Raw genomic sequence first — 9,507 nt, 5'->3', positions numbered from 1 at the left:
AAAAAAGTATTTGATCCCCTGCTGATTTTGTACGTTTGCCCACTGACAAAGAATTGATCAGTCTATTATTTTAATGGTAGGTTTATTTGAACAGTGAGAGACAGATTAACAACAAAAAAATCCAGAAAAACGCATGTCAAAAATTTTATAAATTGATTTGCATTTTAATGAGGGAAATAAGTATTTGACCTCTCTGCAAAACATGACTTAGTACTTGGTGGCAAAACCCTTGTTGGCAATCACAGAGGTCAGCTGTTTCTTGCGGTTGGCCACCAGGTTTTGCACACATCTCAGGAAGGATTTTGTCCCACTCCTCTTTGAAGATCTTCTCCAAGTCATTAAGGTTTCGAGGCTGACGTTTGGCAACTCGAACCTTCAGCTCCCTCCACAGATTTTCTATGGGATTAAGGTCTGGAGACTGGCTAGGCCACTCCAGGACCTTAATGTGCTTCTTCTTGAGCCACTCCTTTGTTGCCTTGGCCGTGTGTTTTGGGTCATTATCATGCTGGAATACCCATCCACAACCCATTTTCAATGTCCTGGCTGAGGGAAGGAGGTTCTCACCCAAGATTTGACGGTACATGGCCCCGTCCATCGTCCCTTTGATGTGGTGAAGTGGTCCTGTCTCCTTAGCAGAAAAACACCCCCAATGCATAATGTTTCCACCTCCATGTTTGACGGTGGGGGTGGTGTTCTTGGGGTCATAGGCAGCATTCCTCCTCCTCCAAACACGGTGAGTTAAGTTGATGCCAAAGAGCTCCGTTTTGCTCTCATCTGACCACAACACTTTCACCCAGTTGTCCTCTGAATCATTCAGATGTTCATTGGCAAACTTCAGACGGGCATGTACATGTTCTTTCTTGAGCAGGGGGACCTTGAGGGCGCTGCAGAATTTCAGTCCTTCGCGGTGTAGTGTGTTACCAATTGTTTTCTTGGTGACTATGGTCCCAGCTGCCTTGAGATCATTGATAAGATCCTCCCGTGTAGTTCTGAGCTGATTCCTCACCGTTCTCATGATCATTGCAACTCCACGAGGTGAGATCTTGCATGGAGCCCCAGGCCGAGGGAGATTGACAGTTCTTTTGTGTTTCTTCCATTTGCAAATAATCGCACCAACTGTTGTCACCTTCTCACCAAGCTGCTTGGCGATGGTCCTGTAGCCCATTACAGCCTTGTGTAGGTCTACAATCCTGTCCCTGACATCCTTCGAGAGCTCTTTGTTCTTGGCCATGGTGGAGAGTTTGGAATCTGATTGATTGCTTCTGTGGACAGGTGTCTTTTATACAGGGAACAAACTGAGATGAGGAGCATTCCTTTTAAGAGTGTGCTGCTAATCTCAGCTCGTTACCTGTATAAAAGACACCTGGGAGCCAGAAATCTTTCTGATTGAGAGGGGGTCAAATACTTATTTCCCTCATTAAAATTCAAATTAATTCATAACATTTTTGACATGCGTTTTTCTGGATTTTTTTGTTGTTATTCTGTCTCTCACTGTTCAAATAAATCTACTATTAAAATTTAGACTGATCATTTCTTTGTCAGTGGGCAAACGTACAAAATCAGCAGGGGATCAAATACTTTTTTCCCCTCACTGTATGTTACCCTCCACTCTTTCCCAGTCTCCCATTTCTTAAAAAAAAGACATTACTCCAGTGCTAGCCTCTGGCTTCCTGTTAAAGCCAGTGGTTATTTCAAGGTTTTACTGTTAACCTATAAATCATTGCATTGACTTTCTCCTTTCTCTTATCGCCCTGATTTGGTCCTGCCATGCGTACACGTACACTACACGTACACTACGGTCACAAGACTCAGGCCTCCTTATTGTCTCTATAATTATGAAGGAAACTTCTGGAGGCTTTCTCCTATAGAGGGTCACTTTTAGGGAAGGGCCAATCCATGTGAGAGAAGCAGACTTGGTCTCAACCTTTAAGTCTTTACTGAAGACTCATCTCTTCAGTAGGTCCTATGATTGAGTCTAGTCTGGCTCAGGGGTGCGAAGGTGAATGGCAAGTCACTGGTGAGAGGAACCACCCTTGCTGTCTCTGCCTGGCCGGCTCCCCACGATGTCCTGGAATTCTCTTCCTCTATTACGGATTCACCTGCTTGTTCAGGCTCTTCCATGCTATCCCTATGAGGGCGCATCATGTCATGGCAGGCTTTGTTTACTACACTCAACTCCCTTGGGTGGGTTGAGTCACTGACATAATCTTCCTCCGGTTTTACGCCCCCCTAAAGCTAGTGTGGTGGGGGAGATCTTCCTGGGCTATACTCGGCCTTGTCTCATGGTAGTAATTTTGGACGAGGCCACAGTGTCGCCCAACCGCCCGTCTCAGTCCCCAGTATCTATGCTGCAGTATCCTATGTGCCGGAGGGCAAGGGTCAGTCTGTCCTATCTTGTGTACTTCGTGATCTTAGGCATGCTCCTGCTGATCCCCCTCTATCTCTCTGTTTCTATTTATGTCTCCCCTCCCAGAGGACCTGAGCCCTAGGACCATGCCTCAGGACGACCTGGCCTGACGACTCCTGGCTGCCCCTGCCCCTAGTCCACCTGGTCGTGATGCTAATCCAGTTCTGCTGTTCTGCTTGTTACTATGGAACCTGCTACCTCCAGGACCGGCTGATTCAACCCTCTCTCTATTTCTCTCTCTCTCAGACTTGCTGTCTCAACCTCTGACTGCTCCGATTTGAAAGTCAATTGACATCTACTCCTGAGATATTGAACTGTTGCACGGTCTATAACCTCTGTGGCTACTATTCGACCCTGCTGGTCATCTATGAATGTTTGAACGTGTTGAATAATGATCTGGCCTTAATAACCATGAACTCTTAAAATGTCCACACGGCACAGCTAGAAGAGCATTGGCCACCCCTCGGAGCCTAGCTACGCTTTAGATTCCTTTCAAAGGAGTTTTTCCTAGCTACCGTGCTTCTTCATCTGCATTGCTTGCTGTTTGGGGTTTCAGGCTGGGTTTCTGTATATCACTTTGTGACAACTGCTGATGTAAAAAGGGCTTTCTTTGATTGAGTAATTGTTTAATGTATTTGTTTTCATACTGGGACCTTGTTTACACCTCATTGACCTGTGACCTTTTTGCAACCACCTCCCTTCACACACCCAACCCCAGACCCGTATTTATTTTCCTATTTTCAACTAAAAAATATCAACCTGTTTTTAATTATAATTTGATGTGTTATGTCTTGTGGGTTTCATAACCACATCTTTATAACAATTCAATAATGATGTGACGGGAGACAGGAATAAGTTCAACTGGTCATCTCAACATTACCCATGATGCTCTGTGCATACAACTAATTGTCCTTGGGTAGTTTTAGACTGTAGTTTTAAGATGCGCTACTTAACACCCGTTTTCCTAAGAGTGTACAACCATAACCCACTCTCATTTGCAATTGAGTTTCTGTGATGTGTTGTGATGTGTTGTGATGTGTTTTTAGTGTGCTGCTGGAATTCTGTAGTTTGTTAAATGTGTTTTGTTCAATTTAAATCATTATTTAAATGCAATTTCTAGTGGTATATTTCTCTTTCAAGTCCTTCTGTAGTTTGAATATGAAAAGGTTTGTGTTTCCGCTTTTCTATTAGTTATTCTGTGTAGACTCCAGAAGTTGGCTAATGTTGTGTTGATAAATGTGTGCCATCATTTCACCGGCGGGAATAGATCTATTTTCTGTCTTTCTATTGATCCAAAGAAATCGTATTTGATGCCAATGAACATACTGATTTATCAAAACAGTTATTGAAGAATGACAGAAATAGGCGCTAGTGCAGGCAAGCTACAGACTTAAGGGATAAGTTAGGACAGAGGGGAAGAATGACTGAGTCAGGTTTCCAGTGTAACATTGATCATCGGCATAGTGTCTGGGAACATGGAATAAAGTAAGAAATAAAGATGCATCACAAATGGGTAAATAACATGTGATAGACATGTAATAAGCAATGCAAGCAATTATATTAAATAGTTATACACCATTCACAAAATACACAAAACAATACATTAGGTTGAAACATTGCAAATCACTGTGTGAAGAATGCAAAGGAGGTCCTCTTTGACTTCAGAAAGAAGGCTGATTTCATAGCCTCAGTTGACCCTCAATTGAGGACAGGTAGAGAGGTTTAGCAGTTTCAATTACTTGGGGATTATTACAAACAGAAGCCTTAACGTCACTGAAAACACAGTACATTACATTACTTACCTACTATGAAGACTGAGGCGCCTCGTAATAGAGCTTCTACGGTCCAACTCATCCCAAACCATCTCAATTAGTTTGCGGTCAGGTGATTGTGGAGGCCAGGTCATCTAATGCAGCACTCCATCACTCTCCTTCTTGGTCAAATAGCCCTTACACAGCCTGGAGGTGTGTTGGGTCATTGTCCTGTTGAAAAACGAAGGATAGTCCCACTAAGCGTAAACCAGATGGGATGGCATATTGCTGCAGAATGCTGTGGTGAAATGCTGGTTAAGTGCCTTGAATTCTAAATAAATCACAGACAGTGTCACCAGCAAAGCATCCCCACATCATCACACCTCCTCCTCCATGCTTTGCGGTGGGAACCACACATGCTGAGATCATCTGTCCACGTATTCTGCGTCTCACAAAGACATGGCGGTTGTAACTAAAAATTTGGACTCATCAGACCAAAGGACAGATTTCCACCTGTCTAATGTCCATTGCTCGTGTTTCTTGGCCCAAGCAAGTCTCTTATTATTATTGGTGTCCTTTAGTAATGGTTTCTTTGCAGCAATTCGACCATGAAGGCCTGAGTCAAACAATCTCCTCTGAACAGTTGATGTCGAGATGGGTCTGTTACTTGAACTCTGTGAAGCATTTATTTGGACTGCAATCTGAGGTGCAGTTAACTCAAATGAACGTATCCTCTGCAGCAGAGGTAACTGGGTCTTTCTGTGGCGGTCCTCATGAGAGACAGTTTCATTATAGCACTTGATGGTTTTTGCAACTGCGTTTGAAGAAACTTTCAAAGTTCTATGAAATGTTCCGGATTGACTAACCTTCAAGTCTTAAAATAATGATGGAATGTTGTTTCTCTTTGCTAATTTTAGCTGTTCTTGCCATAATATGGACTTTGTTTTTTACAAAATAGGGCTATGTTCTGTATACCTGCCCTACCTTGTCACAACACAACTGATTGGCTCAAATGCATTAAGAATGTAATGCATTCCACAAATTAACTCTTAACAAGGCACACCTGTTAATTGAAATGTATACCTCATGAAGCCGGTTGAGAAAATGCCAAGAGTGTGCAAGGCTGTGATATACAAAGTGACTACTTTGAAGAATCTCAAATATAAAATATATTTTGATATGTTTAACACTTGGTTACTACATGATTCCACATGTGTTATTTCATAGTTTTGATGTCTTCACTCTTATTCTACAATGTAGAAAATAATAGAAATAAAGTAAAAAAATCTGCAATGAGTAGGTGTGTCCAAACTTTTGACTGGTACTGTATATATATATACACATGCATACACTACTTGTCACAGCCATTGAATGAAGAGGACCAAGGTGCAGCATGGTGAGCTTACAAAACAATATAAACTCTAAAAAACAAACCGTGAAGCTAAAGGCTATGTGCCTTAACAAAGTCAACTTCCCACAAAGACGGTGGGAAAAGGGCCACCTAAGTATGGTTCTCAATCAGAGACAACGATAGACAGCTGTCCCTGATTGAGAACCCTACCCGGCCAAAACATAGAAATACAAATAATAGAACATAGAATACCCACCCCAAATCACACCCTGACCAAACCAAATAGAGACATAAAAGGAAAAATAGGGGATTGTCTGGGTGGGCATCAATCCGCGGTGGCGGCTCAGGTGCGGGACACAGACCCCGCTCCACCACTGGCTCACCCCACTTTGGTGGCACCACTAAGGCTCCGGACTGAAGGATGTCACTGGAGGCTCCGGATTGGAGGCCGTCGTTGGAGGCTTCGTGCCATGGATCATCACTGGAGGCTTCGTGCCATGGATCATCACTGAAGGCTTCGTGCCATGGATCATCACTGGAGGCTTCGTGCCATGGATCATCACTGGAGGCTTCGTGCCATGGATCATCACTGGAGGCTTCGTGCCATGGCTCATCACTGGAGGCTTCATGCCATGGATCATCACTGGAGGCTTCGTGCCATGGATCATCACTGGAGGCTTCGTGCCATGGATCATCACTGGAGGCTTCGTGCCATGGATCATCACTGGAGGCTTCGTGCCATGGATCATCACTGGAGGCCTCGTGCCATGGAACATCACTGGAGGCTTCGTGCCATGGAACATCACTGGAGGCTTCTTTCCATGGACCATCACTGGAGGCTTCGTGCCTTGGATCATCACTGGAGGCTTCGTGCCTTGGATCATCACTGGAGGCTTCGTGCCTTGGATCATCACTGGAGGCTTCGTGCCATGGATCATCACTGGAGGCTTCGTGCCATGGATCATCACTGGAGGCTTCTTGCCATGGAACATCACTGGAATGGAGAGACACACATGAGGCCTGGCTCTGGGAGCAGGCACAGGACTCACCAGGCTGGGGAGACATACCGGAGGCTTTATCCTTGGCAGAGGCACCGGATACACTGGGCCGTGGAGGCGCACAGGCGTCTCGAGCGCAGAGCTGGCACAACCCATTCTGGCTAGATGAGCACTTCCACCCGGCAAATGCTGGACCCTGGCACAGAGCACACTGGCCTGTGAATGCTCACTCGAGACACCATGTGCATCACCCCATAGCACAGTGCCTGACCAGTCACATGTTCGCCACGGTAAGCACAGGGAGTTAGCTCAGGTCTGAATCCTAACTCTGTCACACTCCCTGTGTGCCTCCCCCCATTTTTTAGGGGGGGGGGGGGGGGGGCTGCCTCTCGTGCCTGCTTCGATGGTTAGCCTCCTCATATCGCCGCCGCTCAGCTTTAGCTGCTTCCAGTTCCTCTTTCGGACGGTGATATTCCCCAGCCTACCTCCAGGGTCCTTTCCCGTCCAGGATTTCCTCCCAAGTCCATGAATCCTGAACACGCTGCTCCTCCTTACCACGCTGCTCGGTCCGTTGTTGGTGGGAAGTTCTGTCACGGCTGTTAAAAGAAGAGGACCAAGGTGCAGCGTGGTGAGACATTGTTAATATTGTAAATGACTATTGTAGCTGGAAACGGCAGATTTTTTTATAGAATATCTACATAGGCGTACAGAGGCCCATTATCAGCAACCATCACTCCTGTGTTCCAATGGTACGTTGTGTTAGCTAATCCAAGTTTATCGTTTTAAAAGGCTAATGGATCATTAGAAAATCCTTTTGCAATTATGTTAGCACAGCTGAAAAATGTTGTTCTTATTAAAGAAGCAATAAAACTGGCCTTCTTTAGACTAGTTGAGTATCTGGAGCGTCAGCACTTGTGGGTTTGATTCCAGGTTCAAAATGTCCAGAAACAAAGCACTTTCTATCTGAAACTCCTCAGTCTATTCTTGTTCTGAGAAATGAAGTCTATTCCATGCGAGAAATTGCCAAGAAACTGAAGATCTCGTACAATGCTGTGTACTACTCCCTTCACAGAACAGTGCAAACTGGCTCTAACCAGAATAGAAAGAGGAGTGGGAGGCCCCGGTGCACAATTAAGCTAGAGGACAAGTACATTACAGTGTCTAGTGTGAGAAACAGACACCTCACAAGTCCTCAACTGGCAGCTTCATTAAATAGTACCCGCAAAACACCAGTCTCAACGTCAACAGTGAAGAGGCGACTCCGGTTTGCTGGCCTTCTTGGATTAGCAAACTTAGATTAGCTAACGCAACGTGCCACTGGAATACAGGAGTGATGGTTGCTGATAATGGGCCTCTGTACGCCTATGCAGGTACTCCATTAAAAATCAGTTGTTTCCAACTACAATAGTCATTTAAAACATGAACAATGTCTACACTGTATTTCTGATCAATTTGATGTTATTTTAATCAACAAAAAAAATTGCTTTTCTTTCAAAAGCAAGGACATTTCCAAGAGACCCCATACTTTTGAATGGTAGTGTATTTATAACTGGGAATGATGTTATGAGAAATCCAAAGGCATGTGCACCATGCCTCTCTTTGTTAGGAATAATCAACAGTTGAAATGAGGTTGGTATGTTATTGGTAGAAGAAGTATTGAAATGTGTAAATAGTGATCATGCACTTTGTTGACGGTCCCTAACTAGTTACATTGACAGTGTTACAGGCTGCCTCCACCGTTTCCGTGTGATTATGAAAATAATAAAACCTGTGCAATGTTGTACACTTTTGTCTCTTCGTAAATAACCTGAGGTATATAGCTCAAATTGTTCGCTAACTATTGAAGTTCCGAATGTCTGGCAGATTTCGAATCTCAGACCAACTACTGTAGGCTACCACTGTCGTCCAGCGGTCTCATAAAGCCCAGACATAGTATTAATAGACTTCTCAAGACAGACTGAGACTGGAGAATGAAAATAGCAGGCTTTATAGCCCATCTCACATCACTTCAAGAATAGAGCTCACCACTTTAATATACAGGTAAATGCCAAAATAAAGGAAACACATAGCGTCTTAATAGGGTGTTGGGGCACCACGAGCCGCCAGAACAGCTTCAATGCACATAGATAACTGGAACTCTATTGGAGGGCTGCAACTTTTCTTGTTGTTGTTGTACACAGAAGGTTAAGAAGCATCCACTTACCATCAACAATCTTTATTTTTTTTCTTCTTCTGGGATACACTCCAAATGCCTGTTCTAGGGATTCCATTTATATGTGCAAAACCAACCAAGTGAAAAGGGATGTAATACAACTCTAGAATCTCCCTTAAGTGTTCAGTTGGTTTGAGATCAGGGATGTATTCATTATGCCAATCCTGTTGCAAAAAGTTTTGCATTCTGTTGCACCAGACACCATTTACCCCAAACGGAAAACGTTTAATGAAAACACACACACACACAAACGCACGCACGCACGCTTCAGATCCCTCTTTCAAAGTCACTGAGATGTCTTGTTCTAGCCATAATAGCCAAATCAATGGGCAACTGGGCATTTTTATAAATGACCCTAAGCATGATGGGACATTAATTGCTTAACTAATTAATTCAGGAACCACACCTGTGTGGAAGCACCTGCTTTCAATAAAATCTATATCCTTCATTTAATTTGTATCCTTCAATTAATAAAGTGTTTTCTTTATTTTGGCAGTTACCTGTACATCATAGCGTAGGCCTACTTAATTTGATCAAGTGCTTATTACATAATGTATATTTGTGCAAGAATATAATATGTAAGGTAACTGTAATAGGCGTGTTACTGTATAAGATACGTTATTTCATGGTTGTTTCAGCGTTGTCAGTGAACGGCCCCCCAGAAAATCTTATTTGAAAGTAAAAATGACAGTAATTTCACGTTGACAAAATAGGTCTATACATACACTACTACCAAGGCCTAGGCATATGGTTGGGATTTTAAACGCAAATGTTAGACGTTAAAATGG

This window comes from Oncorhynchus clarkii, chromosome 4 (assembly GCF_045791955.1).
Source record: "Oncorhynchus clarkii lewisi isolate Uvic-CL-2024 chromosome 4, UVic_Ocla_1.0, whole genome shotgun sequence".
Taxonomy (NCBI): domain Eukaryota; kingdom Metazoa; phylum Chordata; class Actinopteri; order Salmoniformes; family Salmonidae; genus Oncorhynchus; species Oncorhynchus clarkii.
This window is presented reverse-complemented; position numbering follows the sequence as displayed.